The sequence below is a fragment of the Acomys minous genome (assembly GCF_964271855.1).
Source record: "Acomys minous genome assembly, chromosome: 10".
In the NCBI taxonomy this organism is placed as follows: Eukaryota; Metazoa; Chordata; class Mammalia; order Rodentia; family Muridae; genus Acomys; species Acomys minous.
This window is the reverse complement of record NC_140491.1, coordinates 102,602,876-102,608,419: the sequence shown is the minus strand read 5'-3', so window position 1 is coordinate 102,608,419 and position 5,544 is coordinate 102,602,876.

Below are 5,544 nucleotides of genomic sequence, written 5' to 3'. Positions count from 1 at the left end.
TTAAATAGGCCACCTGAGACCTCAGGTACTTCCTCTTATAATTGTCATGCTCAAAAAATGCATCATCTGTCTCTAAGCTTAAGTATTTCTCCTAGCACCCGCCTCGGCTGATGCTCAAGGCACTGCCCTGCAGCCTAAGTAAAATAAAAACATTAGAAACGTAGCCATGCTCTTTTAGGCTACAAGGAAGAAATTTAATTTCTCTCCTCAGGAGACCAAACTCCAAGTGCACAAGCTAATTAACCATTAGCAGCTGAAAAGGGAGACAAGGGAGTTGTGCACAATTATATCTTCCAAGACGGCTCAGAGGACGGCTTCCTTTCTCTTACAAAACAGCAGTATTAAAGGTACGAATACAGGCGGTAAACCTTAAACCCCTACCCAGATCTAGACAATGGACAGAACACTCTCCACAGTAGAGTGGAGAGTGGGATATTACCTTCTCACATACTCTGGTGCCTCACCTTTGACCATGTCCCCTGGACGGGGAGACCTGGTGGCACTCAGAGGAAGGACAGCAGGTTACCAAGAAGAGACTTGATACCCTGTGAACATATACAGGGGGAGGTAATCCCCCTCAGGAACAGTCATAGGGGAGGGGAGTAAGGGGAAAATGGGAGGGAGGGAAGAATGGGAGGATACAAGGGATGGGAAACCATTGAGATGTAACAAGAATAAATTAATAAAGGAGAAAAAAAAAAGGTATGAAGAAACTCGCAAGAACTGAAGAGCCCAAATCTTGCTGGAATGAACGAAATACAACCATTACATGGAAACCTGGGCAGACGGGGAAGCAAAACAGTCGCTTAAATCTCCATTGCTTGGGTCTACAAGATATAAACAGAAAAATAACTAATTTGTATTGAATCGGGATACAAACAGTTATATTTTAAATCGCACAAGTATCAAACTGAGTCCTAGTCACACTGCAGTGGTGTTAATGTTGCAAATTGTTTTCTAAAGTGAACAATTTAAGCTTTCTACTCATCCCTGCCATGGAGTCATCAGAGAGGACAGGGGCGTTGCAAGGGTTTCCTTAGTATTTAGAGCTTGAAACTGAATGATTCTACAGTTTACACTTTCCTTATACAATAGTACACAGGAGTGTATTTCTGTATATGTTCTCCCTGTATATAACTGTACACAGTGCAAATTAGTACCTTAAAATATTTTTGTATAATTTGAAGGCTTTACTTGCTTATGGGCTGATAGAATCATGTCTGAACTAACTGGTTTCTTTCTGAGTTTTAATTGCTAAACTTGGAGTTAACAATAATGTGTGGTGTGACTGCAGCAGTCACCTGAGATTACCTATTAGTGTACCTACGTGTTGTCCTATAACCCCCATAGGGCTCTTTTAGCCTTAGTAGTGACCTTGTTCAATGTCATCACCACCATGGCTTCCTAGGGCCTTCCCAACATTATGACCTGCCCCCCTTTGCCTGAGTGAAAAATTGTGTGATCTTTTACATTTATTATAGATTTACTTATATTATTATATGTGCTAAGTGTTTTGTCTGCATGTATATATGTGCACCAAGTGTGCACAGTGCTGGTACGGGTCAGAACAGAGTTTTGGATATTCTAGAACTGGAGTTGTGAATATTTGGACACCACTGTATAGAGGTCTGAGAACTCAGTTCCTCTCCTGTGTCAGTGTGAGACCTCTCCAGCCACAGAGACTGACCTTGACATGGACACCAAGTAGCCTCTCAATTTTATTTCTGATTTGATCTCATAAACCCCTAAGAATTCTTTTTTTGTAAAAAATTTTTATCAAAAAATGGAATTATTATAATATTATACAAATTCTAGTTTTGTGGCCTATTTTTACAACCATAGCTGTAAGTTTTGTGATAGATACCTTTTAGTTTTTAAAAATTATTTGTAGCAGTTTTTGTACCAAACAAAACAGTACTATTATGTGTGAATTAATGTGTTTAATTCATGTGTATTTCTGCAAGTTACTTTTTCCATACATACTGTTATTATGCATATAATTACTTCAATCCTTATTTGAAAATATTATATGAACGTGATATATTTTATATAATCTCCTTTGCTTTTTTAAACATGTATTATTTAAGTTTGCTCTTTTTCTGTTACAGTTACTTTAATATTTTTGTGTAAATACTGTTGTACTTAGTATTTGTTATTTAAGACTTAATGATAAATTAAATAGTACTGATAGTGTCATTTTCATATTGCTTACACAAAGATTAGGCTAATCAATGTTCTGTTATCTATATTGTATATCTATATATCTATAATGTTCTATTGTCTTTACTTTTGAGCATTTGGAGCATGATATGACTTCACATGCTCTCCCAATATCTATGTCCCTCAATCCCTATTTCTAGCTCCACTCACACTTTTGTCAGCCAGTTTGGTGAATGGTGTTTCATTGTGATTACTGTCAGTTCATATTTTTGTATTAGTTAAGGAAATTCTTTTTTGGTAATATGTGCTGCAATTATCTTCTCTAGATGGAGACTAGTGAAACTTCTCCACTCAAGGTCAATGCTGTGCCTTAAATAGTGTTAGAAATCACGGTACATGTGAGGGCCAAGATGGCGATGGTTAAAGCAAGGGCTAGAAGATTCTAGAACAATAGGCTTGTTTGTTTGAAGCAGAAATTCATAGAAAGGATTCTATACTTCCATGCCAGGACAGTGTAACATCTCTGGCTTTGATAACCACCCCATAGAACTCACTGAATGGAAAGAGATGGAATGATTAAGCAATTGAGAGCTATTGATTGCAGAAAATCACCAGGTCTGTTAGACTCCTTGGGTCTTCCATTACTTACTCAGTGGCATTTTCTCACCCCAATCTACAATAGAAAGTAGGCAAGAGGGTATATGCAGCCCTTCCCTTCTATTACTTTGAGCATCTTCCGTAAAGCTTGTATGATGAAGTGCAATGGATAAGAAAGTTTCTCTTTCATTAGGGGCCGTGTGGTTGAATGCATTTGGAACTCTTTAACTTCAAGGGCAGAGGGTCAGTAATGGCATGGGCCTCATAGATGTAACTGTTCTAAGGATACAGAATGAATCCAAATGGATATCTTCATCTTATACTGAATACTAGTAACACATAGTCACTGTCATTGTCATTGTCACCCACACTTGGTGTTAATGGTCTTTCCCTTTCAACCTTGTACCTTCCTTATACTTTCCCTATCAGGACATTTCCAGCTCAGGCCAGAATCTAGTCACTAATTTTTCTTTTTTTTTCTTTTTCTTTTTTCTCCTTTATTAATTTATTCTTGTTACATCTCAATGGTTATCCCATCCCTTGTATCTTCCCATTCTTCCCTCCCTCCTCTTTTCCCCTTATTCCCCCCTATGACTGTTCCTGAGGTGGATTACCTCCCCCTGTATATGTTCATAATTTTTCTATTAGAAGTTCATCTCTTTTGCTCAAAAACTAAAACTTGCCCATTGTTACACTTATTGGCAACAGATTTTAGAGTTTTATCACCCCTTGCTACGCCCCTTGCTATCATCTCATTAAGAACACAATTTTCTCTGCAGGCTCCTCCCAGGTTGATGCACTTTTTAAAAATTTTTTAATTTAAGTTTATTAATTTATTCTTATTACATCTCAATGGTTATCCCATCCCTTGTATCCTCCGATTCCTCCTTCCCTCCCTCCCATTTTCCCCTTACTCCCCTCCCCTATGTCTGTGACTGAGGGGGACCTCCTCCCCCTGTATATGCTCATAGACTATCAAGTCTCTTCTTGGTAGCCTGCTATCCATCCTCTGAGTGCCACCAGGTCTCCCCATCCAGGGGGCGTGGTAAGTGTCCCTCAGTAGAAGAATGATGCACTTTTTATTCTCAATGCAGTATCAACAATGAGGCAGAAAGAACACAGGCTAGATAAGGGATAGTTAACACTATAGGGCTATAAAGCCCCTAATCTACATGTTGCTGTAAAAGAGAAAAGGTGTATAAGGACCCAAAAGATGCTCTCACTGTCTGTCTAACTGCACTCCCCACCATTTCTTCTCCTGACTTTACTTATCATCAGCTATACCTTTCTTGATGGCATGCTCCCTTAATAGGGATTTACAGTAGCAACTCTTTATTGCACACTATGGTCACCATAAACCTTCCAGGCAATCTGTCTCAAATAGCCACCCTCTCATGTATGTACCTTATCAATATCCTAATTCCACACTATTCTTTGTAATATCCTAATTCACATTTTATAAAATTTTAATTGTTTAGTTCCTCCTCCAAGAATATAGTCTATAAGGGGAAATGATTTTGATTGTTTTTTTTTCCACTGATATAGCTAGGGTTAATTATACTGATAATTAGGGACTTCAATAGAATTAATGAACAATACGAGTGAATGTATGAATGAATGACTGAATCTTGTCAGTTCCATTACGGCATTAGGTATAAAACAGATGTTATTATTTGTTATTTTGTATTTTCCTTATTTTCAAATGAAACATAGTTTTCCTTTTAATAAAAATAGAGTCTTTTTTCACATAGCATATCTTGATTATAGTTTCCTCTTCATCTAATCATCCAAATTCCTTCCCACATCAGGTCTCCCCCAGACCCACTCTCTTGCTGGATCACCATTTTTACTGTAATCAAAATACAATTATAAAGCAGGATATAGTAATACCTTTTATTTTAAAAAAATGTGTGTATATGTATTTTGCATGTCTGTGTACTGTGTGCATGTTCGAGATCCTGGAGCGGAAGTTATAGGCAGTTGTGAACTACCAATACAGAAGGAGCTGGGAATTGAACAGTTGGTGCTCTTGACCGCTGAGTCATCTCTTCAGCCTCACATGGAATTTCTTACTAGTAATATTATGAGAATAAAAAATATTCTACAGACTTTGTGGTTGGATCTTTATTTTGGCCCTGGCTTTAGAGACATTACATTTATTTTTGCATACATCCCCCCCCCCCAATAATGTCAAAGTAATTTGACAGGGGGGATTAGTAAATGCAGTGGTGTCATTAAATTTGTGAAATTATATTTAGTTTTAGACACTAATCAGATCATATAAATTTGTGTCCAACTGAGCTTTTAGTATTTACTATCTCAAATCCATTGTGAATCTATTGAAAGCTTTTAAGTGTACTTTCATGTCACTTCAAAACAGGATGTGAAGTATTTTGTAGATGCAAATACCATGCAGATGAGTTACTAAGTAAACAAATTAGTCAGCAGAGTCTGAGAAAGGAAGGAGAAAAGAGATGCAGTATATAATGGGGCTAATATAAAAAACATGAACCCGAAAGCACTGTAGAATCATTTGGAGTGGATCCGAGTTCAGCTGGTAGGCTTCTTATTATGCAGAGCACTATAGCGTTCAGTATTAGTGAAATAAGAATAATTAAAGCTCTTTATGTGTTTTTTTTAAAAGAAAGACACTGCCATTTTTACTTTAGTTACAATAAGATTATAACACATGTCACAGTAACATTTAAAAAGTAAATGTAGTTTTAGTGATGTCTAACAAAAATCACAAGGAATATTAGTGTCAGTATAGAAAGGGAGATTGATGTA